The sequence below is a fragment of the Pleurodeles waltl genome, chromosome 7 (genome assembly GCF_031143425.1).
Source record: "Pleurodeles waltl isolate 20211129_DDA chromosome 7, aPleWal1.hap1.20221129, whole genome shotgun sequence".
Lineage (NCBI taxonomy): Eukaryota > Metazoa > Chordata > Amphibia > Caudata > Salamandridae > Pleurodeles > Pleurodeles waltl.
Genome location: NC_090446.1, coordinates 1442830928 through 1442848513, shown reverse-complemented (window position 1 = coordinate 1442848513; position 17586 = coordinate 1442830928).

Genomic DNA, 17586 nt, shown 5'->3' with positions numbered 1-17586 from the left:
CCTTTGGGCTCCTGAAGGCCAGGTTTCGGTGCCTGCATATGACAGGTGGATCCCTGATGTACTCACCAAAGAAGGTGTGCCAGATCATCGTGGCCTGCTGTATGCTGCACAATCTTGCATTGCGACGCCAGGTGCCTTTCCTGCAGGAGGATGGTCCAGATGGTGGTGTTGTAGCAGCTGTGGTGCCTGTGGAGAGTGAAGAGGAGGAAGACGATGGGGACGACACGGACAACAGGGATACAGTCATACAACAATATTTTCAGTAGCACACAGGTAAGAATCACCCACGCCATTTAACATGTCCTGAAAGCCTCCTGCTTCTTTACTTTGTGTATTTCCCCCCAGTTCTTTTTAACTAATGTTTGATTTTCCCTTCCCTTTTCAGTGCTGTTTGACCCACTGCGTGACTTCTGCTTGGTTAGCCCATGGACTAATGCTTATTGCAATCGGTATGTTGTCTTCACAAATTGACTGTACATTATTGAACAGTAATGTGTTATACATTTGTAAATAATACAGGCTGACTCCTGAATGATTTCGGTGCAATGAGTGATTTATTTTTAGTGCTAGATATTTGTACATGATATTCACACGGTGATGGGTGAGGGTGGAGTAATGTCCATGGCAGAGTCCAGTTCTCAGTTTCACAGGTGCATTGTCCATATGCCTGTGTAAGGATGGAGCAGGGGCAGTTCAAGATTGGACACGGTGACAATGTGGGACAGTGGGATGACATCAGGGGGTATGTTATGCTGGCGGGGGTCTTGGCATCCTACTCTGTCTTCCTGTGAGATCTCAGATACCGCTTGCGGGTTGGTTGTTCTTCAGCAGGAGGTGGGGTTCTGGTGGCCTGTCGTTGTGGTGGGGCCTCCTGTCCACTAGCGCCGGCGGAGGTGGTAGGCTGTTCGTGGTCCTGGCTAGTGACAGGGGCCCTTTGTAGTGCCACAGTGTCCCGCAATGTGGTTTCTATCCGGTCGAGGGCCTGGACTATGGTCCCCATAGCGGTAACGATGTTCATGAGTTCATTGCTGAACCCCATGTAGCGTTCCTCCTGCTGTGCCTGGATCTCCGTGAACCTGGCCAGTACCGTCGCCATCGTCTCCTGGGAGTGGTGGTATGCTCCCATGATGGTGGTGAGGGCCTCTTGGAGAGTGGGTTCCCTGGGCCTGTCCTCCACCCCCTGTCGCACAGCAGCCCTCCCATTTCCCCTGTTTCCCCGGGCCTCTGTCCCCTGGACGGTGTGCCCACTACCACTGCTCCCAGGTCCCTGTTGTTGTTGGGGTGTTGGGTCAGCCTGGGTGCCCTGTAGTGGCGGACACACCGCTGATTGACGCGTCCTGGAGACAGAGGCATGGGCCCGCTGGGTGGGAGCTGTGCTGGTGTTCCCAGAGGGGGTAGGGTCTGCTGTGGCCTGTGTCTGTGTGTGGGGAACCGACTGTCCAGAGGTCCTCGATGGTCCGGGCTGGTCATCAGGTTCTAGGTCGACAGAGCTGCTGTCCTCACTGGGTGCCTGTTCTGGGGGTGGGATGGGAAAATCTGGACCCTCCGTGGCGGTGTGTTGGCGTTCGGGCCCTGCAGGGGTAAAATAGTATGGTTATTGCTTTTGTGTGTGCCATGGCGTGCATTTTTTGTGTGCCCTTGTCCCCCAGTGCTGGCCTTCCCTTGTGGGAGGTGTTGTGAGGGTGGTTGGGGGGGTGTATGGGTATGTGCAATGGTCATGCATTGGTGATGGCTGTCTATGGTTTGTGTTGGCATTCAGGGTTTGGTGTTGGGTTGGGTGGGTTGTGCTGGTGAGACATTGGCAGGGAGGATGTGTGCTGGGGGTTTGAGATTGGGGGTGAGGGTTGGGGTTTGGGTGGCATGCTGGTGGTTGGGGGGGGTGAAGTAGTTGAGATTCGACTTACCAGAGTCCATTCCTCTGGGTACTCCAGCGAGGCCATCAGGATGCAGGATGTTTACTACCTCTTGCTCCCATGCTGTGAATTGGGGTGGAGTGGGTTGGGGTCCGCCGCCAGTCTTCTGCACAGCGATGTTGTGTCTTGAGACCATCGAGCGCACCTTCCCCCGTAGGTCGTTCCATCGCTTTCGGATGTCTTCCCGATTTCTGGGATGCTGTCCCACAGCGTTGACCCTGTCTACGATCCTTTGCCATAGCTCTGCCTTCCTTGCTATAGTGGTGTGCTGCACCTGTGTGCCGAAGAGCTGGGGCTCTACCCTGATTATTTCCTCCACCATGACCCTGAGTTCTTGGTCTGAGAACCTGGGGTGTCTTTGGGGTGCCATGGGGTGGTGTGGATGAGGTGTGGGGTGTTGTTTGTGGTGATGTGAGTGGTGGTGTGTGGTGATGTGTGCGTAGATGTGGTGTGGGTGATGATGTTGTGTTCCTGTGTGTGTTGTGCTTTGCGTTCCCTGTGCTCTCTCTCTCTCTCTCGCGCCTTCTCTCAGATATTCGTGGTCGTAAGGGTTTGTGGGTGATGTGGGTGTGTGTTTTATATTGTGTTGGGTGTGTGGGAGTGGTGTGTGTATGTGTATCAGGTGTGTGTATTTCAAATTGTCCAATGTGGCTGTGTTTTGTAAAGGTGTGTGTATTTTGACCGCGGCGGTGTGTACCGCCAATAGCATACCGCTGTTGTAAGACCGCCGCGTGGATTCGTGGGTCAGAATGGCATGGGCGTGTTTGTGTTGGCGTGGCAGTGGAGGTTTGGTCATCTCCAGTTTATCGCTGCCCGCTGATGAGGCGGCCTTCCGTGGATGTCGGGTTTTTGGCGGTTTCACTGTTTGTGGTCAGAATGACCGTGGCGGTTTACCGCGGCCGCGGCGGTAGCATGGCGGACTTTTGACCGGCGGTAAGGGCATTTTACCGCCGAGGTCAGAATCACCCCCTAAGTCCGAAGGTAAAAAGTTGACCGGGACCTCCCAGCCATCGTATCCGAGAAGGGCTCCAGGGACGTCGGATCAAGATCCAGGTTTACCCCGGTCGAAGGATTTTCACCTCGAAAAAACGACTAAGTCCGAAGGTAAAAATCTCCACCGAGGAAACCCACATCGCGTATCCGGACAAGGGCTCCAGGAGGTCGGATTCAACTGGCAGGTTAATCCCGCTGAAGAAAATCTTCAAAATAAAGACTAAGTCAGAAGGTAACTTTTTAACCGAGGCCTCCCGCGACTTGTAGCCGAGCAGGGCTTCATCGCGGTCGGCCTGAAACTTTGACTTTGCCCCGGTCGAGGTGCAACCAGATGACCCGATTGTCGCTTTTTGTTTCTAAGCGCTAGAAAAATAATAATTCTTTAAAAAATCATATCTCCGGTTCCCCTTAACCAATTTTATTCGTTTTTGTGTCATTTTAAAGATAAAAATATAAACTATTTTTATAAATTGGTTTTGGATTTTTAAACTGTTTCCTGTGTTTTATTTAATTACTATTTTGTGATATTTGAATGCTTTACACACTGTCTCCTAAGTTAAGCCTTGACGCTCGTTGCCAAGCTACCAAGGGTTGAGCTGGGGTTAATTTACTGAGACCTAACTGTACCTAAGTGGAGGTTGGTGGCTTGTTGCTAGGTGTAGGTACCTACCTGCCCCTACCAATAACCCATTTTCCAACACGAAGTTATCAGCCTCCATCAGCAGGTGTTGCGCATAGTTTCTCCAGCCGCGTGCGTCGATCTTCCAGCCGCGATGCAGGTAGAGGGCTGATTTTAGCCATGAAGCCAGCGGCGTGTCGTTTCTCAGCTGCGTCGAAAATTTCACTGCACGGCGATCTGTGCATGAATTTTTAGTCTTTGGCTGCCAGCTTCACCTTTCAAGGGCCCAGGAACTGGATAGGGCACCAGGGCCGGAGTCTCAGCAGAGAGTCCAGGTGCTGGCAGGGGAAGTCTTTGATGGCTCTGAGACTTCAACAACAGGAGGCAAGATCAGGTCAAGCCCTTGGAGATTCTTCACAAACAGGAATGCACAACAAAGTCCAGTCTTTGTCTCCTTTCACAGGCAGAAGCAGCAACTGCAGGATAGCTCCACAAAACACAGTCACTGGCAGGGCAGCACTTCTGTTCAGCTCTTCTCCTTGGCTGAGGTTCCTCTCGCTTTCCAGAAGTGATCTAATTTTCAGGGGTTTGGGTGCTCTTCTTATACCCATTTCTGCCTTTGAAGTAGGCCTACTTCAAAGGAAAGTCTCTCTTGTTTGTGAGATCCTGCTTTGCCCAGGCCAGGCTCCAGACACACACCAGGGGGTTGGAGACTGCACTGTGTGAGGGCAGGCACAGCCGTTTCAGGTGTGAGTGACCACTCCTCCCCTCCCTCCTAGCACAGATGGCTCATCAGGTTATGCAGGCTACAAATGCAAAAACAACAATTGATGGACGGAATGCTGAACACTGTCAAACATTCACCCCCAATACAGTGATCTGGGCCTAAATCCATCGTTTTTTTGCTGCCCATGCCATTCGAGTTTGGACCCAGCCAGGCTACACCCCGGCTCCCTCTGAGTCACTGGCTAGAGAGAGGTGCAAACAGCCCAACTGTCAAAGTAACCCAGACAGGGAATCCACCAACAGGCAATGTTACAAATCGGCTTAAGCAAGAAAATGCCTACTTTCTAACAGTGGCATTTTCAAACACAACCTCAAAACCAACTTTACTAAAAGATGTATTTTTACATTGTGAGTTCAGAGACCCCAAACTCCAAATGTCCACCTGCTCCCAAAGGGAATCTACACTTTAATCATATTTAAGGCCGCCCCCTTGTTAACCTATGAGAGAGACAGGCCTTGCAACAGTGAAAAACGAATTTGGCAGTATTTCACTGTCAGGACATATAAAACACATTAGTATATGTCCTAACTTAAACATACACTGCACCCTGCCCATGGGGCTAACCAGGGCCTATCCTAGGGGTGTCTTACATGTAAGAAAAGGGAAGGTTTAGGCCTGGCAAGTGGGTACACTTGCCAAATCGAATTGACAGGTTAAAACTGCACACACAGACACTGCAGTGGCAGGTCTGAGCCATGTTTACAGAGCTACTAATGTGGGTGGCACACCCAGTGCTGCAGGTCCACTAGTAGCATTTGATTTACAGGGCCTGGGCACCTCTAGTGCACTGTACTTAGGGACTTATTAGTAAATCAAATATGCCAATCATGGATAAACCAATCAACAATACAATTTACACAGAGAGCTTATGCACTTTAGCGCTGGTTAGCAGTGGTAAAGTGCCTAGAGTCCTAAAAACAACAACAGCCGGTCAGAAAAAAAATAGGAGGAAGGAGGTAAAAAGATTGGAGATGACCCTGCAAATGGGAAAAAGTCCAACATGCATGGATTACTCAGAGAATGTTTTGCAACCACATTTCAGTCACAAAATATTCACAAATACCACTGCAATTCGGTATTAGGAAGGGACACAATAATCACGGCCCTTCCTAATACCGAATCTCCAAACCAGTTTTCAATTTAGCAATGGGTTACTGAATCGCAAATAGGGCTTTGTACATTTCAAAAAAGCCTTTTTTCATTTGCATATGTGCCGATTCTGCGAATAGCCCCGTTTGTGAACACAAAAATGCTTTGAACATCGGGCCCTAAATGCTTATTGGTAACAATTATACTTCCTCAGTTGAGGCAAAAAGGTCATGGAAAACAAGATGTCTATCTTGAACAAACAATCGTCCTTAAATGTACCACAAGTCTCTGTTTTTATGAACTTCAGGTTAAACCTAATGATCTGAAAACATTTTGATACAGCAATAATGAGTTTTGTGAATAAATAGAAAACTATAGGGTTGGGGGCAGGAAATAGAGCAAAAAAGTCATGCAGGTTGCTGAAAGCAAAAAAAATCTCACGTCATCAGCAACAGAATACAACTTATCTATTCTAAACTCTGTGAGCCATTATGCTTCTGGGATGGACAAATGCAGGAATATGTAGGAAGGCCTTCACATTTAGAGCGCAGAACTGAAATAGGCAACAAAGCCTTGTGGCTGACATAAAGCCAAGTCCAAGTATATATTAGGAATTGGAAACTATTGGTCTCCCAACAGACAGTTAATACACTTTGTATCCAAGTCTTAAAAAATAACAACCCTCAAAGGAGCCACTAAATATTTAACCTAAGAGGCAGATAAGATTATAACCAAATCCGTTTGGTCTGGTAAGAAGTCAATAATAGTGTTATGTTCATTATATTTATGAAGAAGTTTCTTTATAGAATCATCTGAGCTAAAAAAAAAAAGCAAAATGTAATACATTTATTGCATAACAAACTCCATTGTCTTCTGACCTAAGGTATCTAAGGGACTTGTTTAGAGTTTAGTGGACAGATTACTCTGTGAAAAAGTGGTGGATACTGCTATGACACACTGTGGTCAGGGCACCCACTAGGATAGTAATGGAGTATGCTGTCAGCCAAACTCAAGATAAGGCCTTAGGTTACCCCTGACAGCCCTATGACCATTTACAATGGCTGCAGAATTATTAGTATTAGTTCCAGGTCGTAACCTAATATATGCCAGTTCAAATATGTCCCAATAGTCTCTGATTTATAAATGTATGTCTGAGTGCAGTTTTACTGCTTGTTAGAATTCACAAATTATGCTTGGAAATGCCATAAGGAGCTGGACCATGCATAGGTTTCCATGTGGATTCCATGAAAAATTACATGATTTCCAAGTTTGGAATCCATCCCCACTGTTTAAGTTGTCTGTGGCAGAAAACTCTGCATAGGAGGAGTGGATTCACCTGCGCAAATGCATATTTTATGTCTTTCTGGGAAAGTATTTTTCCCACCATGTAAAAGTAATTATGCAGCTATTGCCTGGAATGGAAACATGACAATTTTCAGCTTGGAAAAGGTATGGCAGGAGTTTCTGAATACCAACAAGTGCAGTAATTTGTAAGCATTCACAAATTATCAACTCAAACCAATCATTGGAATGCCCCAGGGGCAGCTTCAATCCTCCCTACTGAATTTGATTTATGGATGCAGAGAACTCCACACTCGTAGTAGAGATTGTTGCACATGCACAATTTATGAATTCCTTGTAGGCTTAAGTGAGATAAATTTGGTTCTAAACTAATGTTGTGTCATCCATAGTAATTAACACGTGTACATAACTAATATTGTTTTCTTATATCTCTTTTTTGCTTCTCACAATGATTTACCAATACATTTTCTTGTTGAGGTATAAACTATGGGAACCATTAAATCATGATGTGTGGTACAAATAATTTAAGTTGCCATCATTGTTCTGTGTTTCGTTTCACAATGGCCTCCTCTACCACCACACACATACTTTTTCACACCAGACAGAAATAAGTAATGTTCCCTTGGCATATCACATAAGCATCTTAATTGAAATATAGGTAGATTATGAAATAGAAATGTATCTGTGCTGTGTTGTGTTGTTATTAATCATGCATTTATTACAGAACTTCTATGGAATGATATTTGTAATTTCGTCAGGGTTGTCATGTGACACAAAAAAACAATTCTTGGAAAGATTCAAGGTCATATGACATGGATACCAAAAACTATTTGAGGTCAAAGAGTGTATGATATCACTTGAGTTACACCTGACATTTTGGTGAATTGACGTCTGTGGTTTGGGACTGGCAAAGTATTTGTCTTTAAGTACTCCAGCCACTTTGTTGATGACTTTTCTTACATTAGGGTCACAATTAAGGGCTGTCATTTTAGTAAGCAAATATAATAATTAATTGTGTCTAAGTGCCTTATTACGAGTTTGGTAGTCTTAAGACCGCCAAACTCATGGTGGCGGTCAGACCGCGGCACTCCTGGTGGTCTGACTGCTAGATTACAACCCTGGCAGTCGGACCGCTGCCACTGCTAGGGTCACAGATTCCAACAGGGTGGCGGCGATCAGAGTTGTGGTCAGCCATAGCAATTGAACATAGCATTGAACTATGGGACCTCCTGGACTCCACCGCACTGGACGTCGCCTTCATCACTGAGACCTGGATGATAGCCTCTTCGGCCCCCGACATCGCCATTGCCATCCCCGACGGCTACAAGATCTCGAGGAGAGACCGCACCAACCAAGTCAGTGGAGGAATCGCCATCGTCTTCAAGGACTCCATTAACGTCACCACCTCCACCGAAGACACCCCCCTCGCCACCGAACACCTGCACTTCCAGATCCACACAGACCCCAGGACCACCCTCAGAGGAACTCTCATCTACAGACCCCCTGGACCACGTGCCCTCTTCAGCGACTCTATCACTGACTTCATCTCCCCGCACCCCTTGCCTCGCCGGACTACATCCTCCTCGGTGACCTCATCTTCCACCTGGAAACGAACAACGACCCCAACACCACCGCCCTGCTCGACAACCTCGCCAACCTCGGTCTCAAGCAACTGGTGAACACCCCCACCCACATCGCCGAACACACGCTCAACCCCATCTTCTCCGCCAGCAACCACGTATCCTTCAGCCACTCCTCCGTAATACACTGGACCGACCACAGATGTGTCCACTTCACCTTCCGATGCAAGATTCGCCACCTCCGCACACAATCCATCCCACGCAGACATTGGAACAAAATCCCTGCGGAACAGCTTCTCTCCACTCTCAGCAACAACCAACCCACCGACCCCAACGACGCAGCCCTCAGACTCACGCATTGAATCACCAACTGCGCAGACAACCTCGCACCCCTCAGACGCCTCCCAAGACAGACCAACACCAGGAAACCTCTTTGGTTCACAGACACCATCAAGGAATCTAAAAAAAACTGCCGCACCCTCGAGAAAGCCTGGCGCAAGGACCAACATGTCTGCCCTCAAAAACGCCACCAGCGAACACCACCAACTGATCCGCGCCACCAAAAGAAATTCCTTCACAGACAGACTGGACAAGAACACTCACAACAGCAAAGAACTCTTCAACATTGTCAAAGAACTCTCCAACCCTAACGCCAACGCCATCACACCCTCACAAGACCTCTGCAACTCCCTCGCCACCTTCTTCCATCGTAAGATCACCGACCTACACGACAGCTTCGGACACCAGACCCAGCCAACCACCACAGAACCTACAACCCCAGCCATCACCCTCAACGCCTGGACTCACATCAGCACGGAAGAGACCAAAGCTACCATGAACTCCATGCACTCCAGTGTCCCCTCGGACCCCTGCCCACACTTCATCTTCAACAAAGCCGACGACATCAGCGCCCGCATCTCCAGACCATCATCAACAGCTCGTTTGCTTCTGCCACCTTCCCCGAGAGCTGGAAACATGCAGAAGTCAACACCCTACTGAAGAAACCTACGGCGTACCCCAGCGACCTGAAGAACGTCCGCCCCATCTCGCTCCTCCCCTTCCCTGCCAAAGCCATAGAGAAGACCGTCAACAAGCAACTTACTAACTTCCTTGAAGACAACAACCTACTCGACCCCTCTCAGTCCGGATTCCGAGCCAATCACTGCACAGAAACCACCCTCATCTCAGTCACAGACGACATCAGAACTCTGATGGACAACGGAGAAACAGTCGCCCTCATCCTCCTCGACCTCTCGGCTGCATTCGACACCGTCTGCCACCGAACCCTAATATACCGCTCCACCGGTATCCAAGGACAGGCCCTGGACTGGATCACCTCCTTCCTCTCCAACCGCTCCCAAAGAGTCTACCTCCCACCGTTCCGCTCAGACCCCACCGAGATCATCTGCGGTGTCCCACAAGGCTCCTCGCTCAGCCCGACTCTCTTCAATGTCTATATGAGCCCCCTCGCCGACATCGTACGCAAACACAACATCAACATCACATCCTACGCCGATGACACTCAGCTGATACTTTCGCTCACCAAGGACCCCACCAGCGCCAAGACCAACCTGCAAGATGGAATGAAAGATGTCGCAGAATGGATGAAACTCAGCCGTCTGAAACTGAACTCAGACAAAACGGAAGTCCTCATCCTCGGAAACACCCCGTCTGCCTGGGACGACTCCTGGTGGCCCACGGCCCTTGGCACCGCACCAACCCCCTCAGACCACGCACGCAACCTCGGATTCATCCTGGACCCACTTCTCACCATGACCAAACAAGTCAACGCCGTATCATCCTCCTGCTTCCTCACCCTCCGCATGCTCCGAAAGATCTTCCGTTGGATCCCCGCCGACACCAGAAAGACCGTGACCCACGCCCTCGTCACGAGCCGCCTGGACTACAGCAACACCCTATACGCAGGAACCACCGCTAAACTCCAGAAACGTCTGCAGCGAATACAAAACGCCTCCGTCCGCCTCGTCCTCGACATATCCTGCAACAGCCACATCTCCGCCCACCTGAGACACCTGCACTGGCTTCCCATCAACAAAAGGATCACCTTCCAGCTCCTCACCCACGCACACAAAGCCCTCCACAACAAGGGACCCGAATACCTCAACCGTCGCCTCAGTTTCTACACGCCCACCCGTCAACTTCGCTCCGCCAACCTCGCACTCGCCGCCGTCCCTCGCATCCGCCACACCACGGCAGGTGGGAAATCCTTCTCCTACCTGGCGGCCAAGACATGGAATTCCCTCCCCACCAACCTCAGGACCACCCAGGACCACCTCGCATTCTGGAGGCAACTCAAGACCTGGCTCTTCGAACAGCAGTAACCCCCTCGCCCTAGCACCTTGAGACCCTCACGGGTGAGTGGCGCGCTTTATAAATGTATTTGATTTGATTTGATAGCAGTGCCCACTTTCTGCCAGCCTTTCCATGGTGGTGAAAAGACAATGCAAGGGACCACAGGGCAGCCCCTGAACTGCCCATGTCAAAGGCAGGGCAGTGTAGGGTATCCCCTGCCAGCACCATTGGAATGCGCCCTTGGAATACAGACAGTGGCATTCTGAGGGTGCTGTTGTGCAACAGCATTGGCCTCGGCTCCCTTAAGTGAGCTGAGTCCAGTGCTGTGGCACTGTTTCCACCTGGTTGGCCGGCAGAAACATCTTAATGTGGTGTTTCTGCTGATCAGTCCGGTGGAAACATCGTAATATGATGGGGAGAGGCTGCCAGCTTGTCGCCGGTCTCCTCACTTTGGCGGTCTGCTTTTAGGATTGCCAAAGTCGTAGTGAGGCCCTAAATCTTAAAGGCATGGGGCCAGATGTATCAAAGCTTTTTGCATTCGCAAACGGTGCGAATGCCCGTTTGCGAATGCGAAAAGCCAATTCAGAATGTATCAAAGGCATTCTGAATGCAATTTTAAGGAATCACTAAAATAGCGATTCCTTAAAATTGTGACCGTGTTTAGAGAGTTGCAAATTGCGACTCTCTAAATAAGAAATCGCAAATAAGAATTCCTTATTTGCGATTTCTGAAGCACATGTAAGAAGCAATTCCTTAATGCGAATTGGGCATTAAGGAATCGCTACTACCACCAAGTTGGTGGTAATCATGTGCAAATTTTAAAAATGCATTTTTAAAATTTACATGTAAAGCACACATGCCCTTTTGGCATGTGTGCACCTTACATGTTAATAAAAAAAATTTTGGGGTGCAGGAGAGGGGGCCTTAGGCCCCCAGCACCCTGGACTTTGCATTTCCCAAAATTGCAAATTCCAGTTAGGAATTCGCAATTTGGGACATGCAAAATATTCGCAAATATGGGCTGACAGGCCCATAGATGTGAATGGGAGCTGTATTGCAATTTGCGATTCGGTAATAACATTTGCGATTTTTAAGAAATCGCTATTCGCATTTTGCGAATCACAAATAGCGATTTCTTAAAAATCGCTATTTCCGAATCGCAAAAGGTCTTTTTCGTACATCTGGCCCATGGTTCCCAATTGACCAGCTCATCTCTTTCCATGTCTAGGTTGCACATTTTTTCATCCAATAATTATTTAGCAGGAAAATGTACTTCTAAAAGTTAACAGAAAGGTTTTTAAAAGAGACCAAACATTTCTTTGAGTGCAAAAATCTCACATGCTGCTCCCCACTGATGGCTTCTGGTCATGCATAATTATGGTTGTGCCATCATGCGTTACAGAAGTGGCATAATAATGTAATTGACAGCACATATATCGGGTGACTTAACATTGCTAATGTAAAGTGGAGCATCTAAATTGTGTTATTGAAGGTGCATTCACTGTAGAAAATTAGTAGTCCATGTATATGTGTGTTCTAATGTTTGATTTTAACATGCTGAATTGTAGTACTCATGCACATTTATATTCATGTATACTGATTTTGGTATTAAGGTGAAATTGCACCTTATCACTTTCAGTTTATAATCCCTGCTTTCCTTTTTAATTGCAAGGTGCAGTGAATGTTTTCTTAACCACATTGGGTGCCATGGACAAGCTCGCTTCGCCCTCGGCCACGTTGCCATGTGCCCAGGACAAGACCAGCTCGTCCTGCAACCAGCCCAGGGGTGAGGGCTGCACTTTTGGACTTTGGGATGGTGCCATCTAGAAAAATCTACGAGACCTAGACACATCTGAAAACTAAACATCTGGGTGAGTCCAGGGTGGTGTGCTTCACATGCACCCCGCACCATTTTCTTACCCACAATGCCCTGCAAACCTCCAACCTTGCTTGAAATCACACTTTTTCCCCACATTTTTGTGATGAAACCTTCTGGAATCTGTAGGAATCCACAAAATTCACCCAGCATTGTGGCATCTATGCCCTTTTGAACCTGCTTTGGTTCCCTCTCAATTTTGACATGTTTTTGGCTCTTCCCGGTCACAGGAACTTGGCCCACCTACACAAGTGAGGTATCATTTTTATCAGGAGACTGAGGGGAACGTTGGGTGGTAGGAAATTTGTGCTGGTGCGGTGATCCCACACAGAAATGTGGGGCAAATGTGATTTGAGGTTTGCTAAGAATTCCGCGTAAGAAATCACTGGCGGATGCACGTACGTCACATCTCCCTGAACTCCCTCGGGTGTCTAGTTTTCAGAAATGTCAGAGTTTGGTAGGTTTCCCTAGATGGCTGCTGAACCCAGGCCCAAAAACACAGATGCCCCCCCCCCCCGAAAAAGTTTTGTAATAGCTAATTTTGATGTATCCACATAGTGTTTTGGGGAATTTCCTGTCGCAGGCACTAGGCCTACCCCGACAAGTGAGGTACCATTTTCATTGGGAGACTTGGGGTAATGCTGGGTGGAAGGAAATTTGTGGCTCCTCTCAGATCCCAGGAATTTCTATCACCAAAATGTGAGGAAAAGGTCTTTTGTTTGCCAAAGGATTCTGGGTAACAGAACCTGATGAAAGCCCCACAGGTCACACCATTCTGAATTCCCCTAGGTGTCTAGTTTTCAAAAATGTATAGGTTTGCTAGGTTTCCCTAGGTGCCGGCTGTACTGGAGGCTAAAATTCACAGCTAGGCACTTTGCAAAAAACAGATCAGTTTTGTTTGGGAAAATATGATGTGTCCACGTTATGTTTTGGGGAGTTTCCTGTCACGGGTACTAGGCCTACACGCACAAGTGAGGTACCATTTTTATTGGGAGACTTGGGTGGAAGGAAGTTTGTGGCTCCCCTCAGATTTCAGAACTTTTCATCAACGAAATGTGAGGAAAATCTTTCTTTTGTCAAATGTTGAGGTTTGTAAAGGATTCTAGGTAAAAGAACCTGGTGAGAGCCCCACAAGTCACCCATCCTGGATTCCCCTAGGTATTTAGTTTTCAGAAATGCACAGATTTGGTTTCCCTAGGTGCCGGCTGAGCTACAGGCCAAAATCTACAGCTAGACACTTTCCAAAAACCACTTCAGATTTCAATGTAAAAATGTGATGTGTCCATGATGCGTTTCCTGTCTCAGGACATAGGCCTACTCACACAAGTGAGGTATCATTTTTATCAGGAGACTTGGAGGAACACGGAATAGAAGAACAAGTGTTATAGCCCACTTGTCTTTCTCTACATTTTTTCCTTCCAAATGTAAGACAATGTGTAAAAAATGAAGTCTATTTGAGAAATGCCCTGTAATTCACATGCTAGTATGGGGATCCCAGAATTCAGAGATGTGCAAATAACCACTGCTTCTCAACACCGTATCTTGTGCCCGTTTTAGAAATCCAAAGGTTTCTTTGATACCTATTTTTCATTCTTTATATTTCACCAAATGAATTGCTGTATACCCGGTATACAATGAAAACCCATTGCAAGGTGCAGCTCATTTATTGGCTCTGGGTACCTAGGGTTCTTGATGAACCTTCAAGCCTTGTATATCCCCGCAACCAGAAGAGTTCAACAGACATAACGGTATATTGCTTTTAGAAATTTTAGGCCATTTCTGCCTTTTGCTTTAAAAAATCTGCTATAGCTGGAAAAGGTTATGTAAGAAAAAATGGACAGAACTGGCTCTTTTTTCACCTCAATTTCAATATTTTTTTATTTTAGCTGCTACTTTCTGTAGGAAAACCTTGAAAGATCTACACAAATGACCCTTTGCTGAACTTAGACTTTTGTCTACTTTTCAGAAATGTTTAGCTGTCTGGGATCCAGCATTGGTTTCATACCCATTTCTGTCACTAACTGGAAGGAGGCTGAAAGCAAAAAAATAGTAAAAATGGGGTATGTCCCAGTAAAATGACAAAATTGTGTTGAAAAGTGAAGTTTGGTGATTCAAGTCTGCCTGATCCTGAAAGCTGGGAATATGGTGATTTTATCACCATAAACTCTTAGTTGATGCCATGTTCAGCAAAAATAACACATGCTTTCTTCTGCAGCCCTTTTCCCATTTTTCTGAAAAAAACTACATTCTAGCTGTATTTTGTCTAATTTCTTGGTCTCTTCTACAGGACCCCACAAACTCTGGGTACCTTTAGAATCCCTAGGATGTTGGAAAAAAAGGATGCAAATTTGGCATGGATAGCTTATGTAGACAAAACGTTATGAGGGCCTAGGGGCAAGCTGCCCCAAATAGTCAAAAAAAGGCTTGGCATAGGAAGGGAAGAGGCCTGGCAGCAAAGGGGTTAAGTTAGCATACCAAAAGGCCTGATACATTTGGTTTGTTGTGTTTAATCTTCAAGGTGGAATTCCGCTCGCATTTCCATATTATTTCTTTGCAGGTGTGACCGTGCAAGTCTACAGTTAATGAAAGGCATGCTGTGTATTAGATATAGTGGTGTCCAGGAGGATACTTTGGCAAGAACAAGGATTCTAACGAACTGAGAAGAAAAGACTTCTGTTTGTGTACCAAACACAGGGAAACATTCAAGGTTGTCCTGTTGGTTTGTGGGATGAGAACTTGAGGGGAGTCTCCAATTTATACAAGGAATATGGAAAACAACTATCATGGATGATGTGGGAGGAATGTTAATCTGATTGGACCCAGGGTTCACTTCACTGAGTTTACCATCAATAAGACAGAGCTTGTATAGTGACTGAAACATTCTCAACCAATCTTGACAATCCACTTTTCTACAAAGCAGACATTTTCAGAGTTCTCCACATAGCTGGTGAGAGGTTGGATTATTTGTATGAAGTCAGGTATCTTTAGTTAGTTTTGCAAAAGTTCCAAAGGGTTTGGAAACCTGTTCTCTCTTGTGTGAAAAGTTAATACTAGGGCTGGTGAAAGTGGCTGATCGGTTAGAAGTGCAGCACTTGGTAGCTGTGACGTACAGCCACTGTAACAGAGAGAAAAAAGAGGTCTCAAGTTAAATCTGGAAAGGTGATGTTGAAACTAGCAGAATTGCTTCTCGATTCCCGGTGCCATTGTTTTCAAGTTATGTATAAAAAATTCCACAAAAGCTTGAAGCTACCCCCAGCCAGGCATGGGCCAAATGTAAATTATGCTGGCATAATTTGTGGAATCTAGAGTATTTTGCAATATGCTTGTTACGATATTATGTGAAATTATACCATTACACCACTCTGTGGAATTATGTGCCATTTGCTGTAAAAAAGAATTACAGCAAATTCAGAGGAGCAACAGAATGTGAGAGGTTGTTGTTAAGGATGCATTTTCACGCTAAAATATAGCACAGAACAACAGATTTTCATCTTGTGTAGTTATATGTAATTTGGGGTAACTTTGACAAACCTTTGTGTAATTACATACAAGCACGTTTCATGAGTTTCACACACCTTTACCTCCAGCCAAATTGGCACTAGGGCAAATAACATCCAAGACTTCTTTGAAGTGCAAGAAAAACAAAAAGGACAGCTTTGACTAACACACAAAAGTGATGCAAACCCCTCACAGTGTAGAATGGGATTTACTTTCTAACACAAATCCTGATTTGCATTTGAAAGTAGCATGAAGTAATGAAAAGAATCACTATACAATGCTGTCTACTACTTTGCATTAAGGGACGTTCCATGGGTGGTACATGGGCATTCCCAAGCAACCACACATGTGTTTTGATAAAATCCCAATCTACTAACACTGGTAGGCAGGGTTTGGTACCATTAATGTACACAACCTTTTAGACTTTCCATATGTGCTGTACTGTACAGCATGCACACCAAGCTTACGCTAGTTCTAAGCATTGTATTTTTTACTGGAAGAAGTACTTTTCCAGTTCAAAACATACAATACATGATCTAAGCAGCCATGCATCCTGTTGTTCTTTTCAAAAGAGTGGTTTACTTCACTCCAAGTCTACTTCAATCTAACCCAATTTAAATCCAGTTTATATCGTTTTTATTTGGTTTGAAAACAAGAAACTATAAAAATGTACAATACATTACAATTTTCATTTGAAATCATTGCCCCAATTCTAGAAATAATGAGCCACACATTTTGTTTCCACACAAATGAGTTTTTCTTGAACCTTGATACCATGATCTCTACAGATATAAACATGAATCTGGGTTTGTCCCCTCAACTGAGGACAGTGAACACACTTAACCTACTCAACTCCCCATCCACGCACCTTTCATATCAATCAAAAAAAGCTGACACAGTTTAAAATTTAACAATTGTATTTATTGAGTGGGAAAATAAAAAGAAAATATAAAAAAGCGCGGTTTTGAGTGCACCCTGCGGATAAAATGTGTAGTACAAGATGGTTTTATCTCTAGGTCCAGGTCAACAGAAGATTCGTTCTCCTGAATGACATTCTTCAGATAAACTTTGAGCTGAGGAAATGAATGACATCCGCTTTGAAGCTCTGACAAAATTTGTGACACACCTTCACTAACTGCAGATCCCATCACAGCAGGTGAGGTATCATTTTTATCGAGAGACCAAAGGTAATGCTGCATGGTAGGATATTTGTGCTGGCGTGGCAATCCCACACACAAATGTGAGGAAAATGTGATGTTTGTAGCTAAATTTAAGGTTTGCAGGGGATTATGGGTAAGACATTTTTGGGGTATGCATGCGAGCCACCCCTCCCTTAACTCCCCCAGGTGTCTAGTTTTCAGAAGTGTCTGGGTTTGGTAAGTTTCCACAGTTGACCGCCAAGCCTGAGACCAAAAATGAAGGTGCACATTGTATTTTGGGGCTCTCCCTGTCGCGGGCGCTTGGCCCACACATGCAAATGAAGTAGTATTTTTATAGGGTGACCCAGGGGAATGCTGGGTGGAAGAGAATGTGTGTTTTATTTCTGTTTCTAGAAGAATATGACAAAGAAATTCAAGGAAAATGTTTGATTTTAGTCACATTTTGAACTTGGCAGA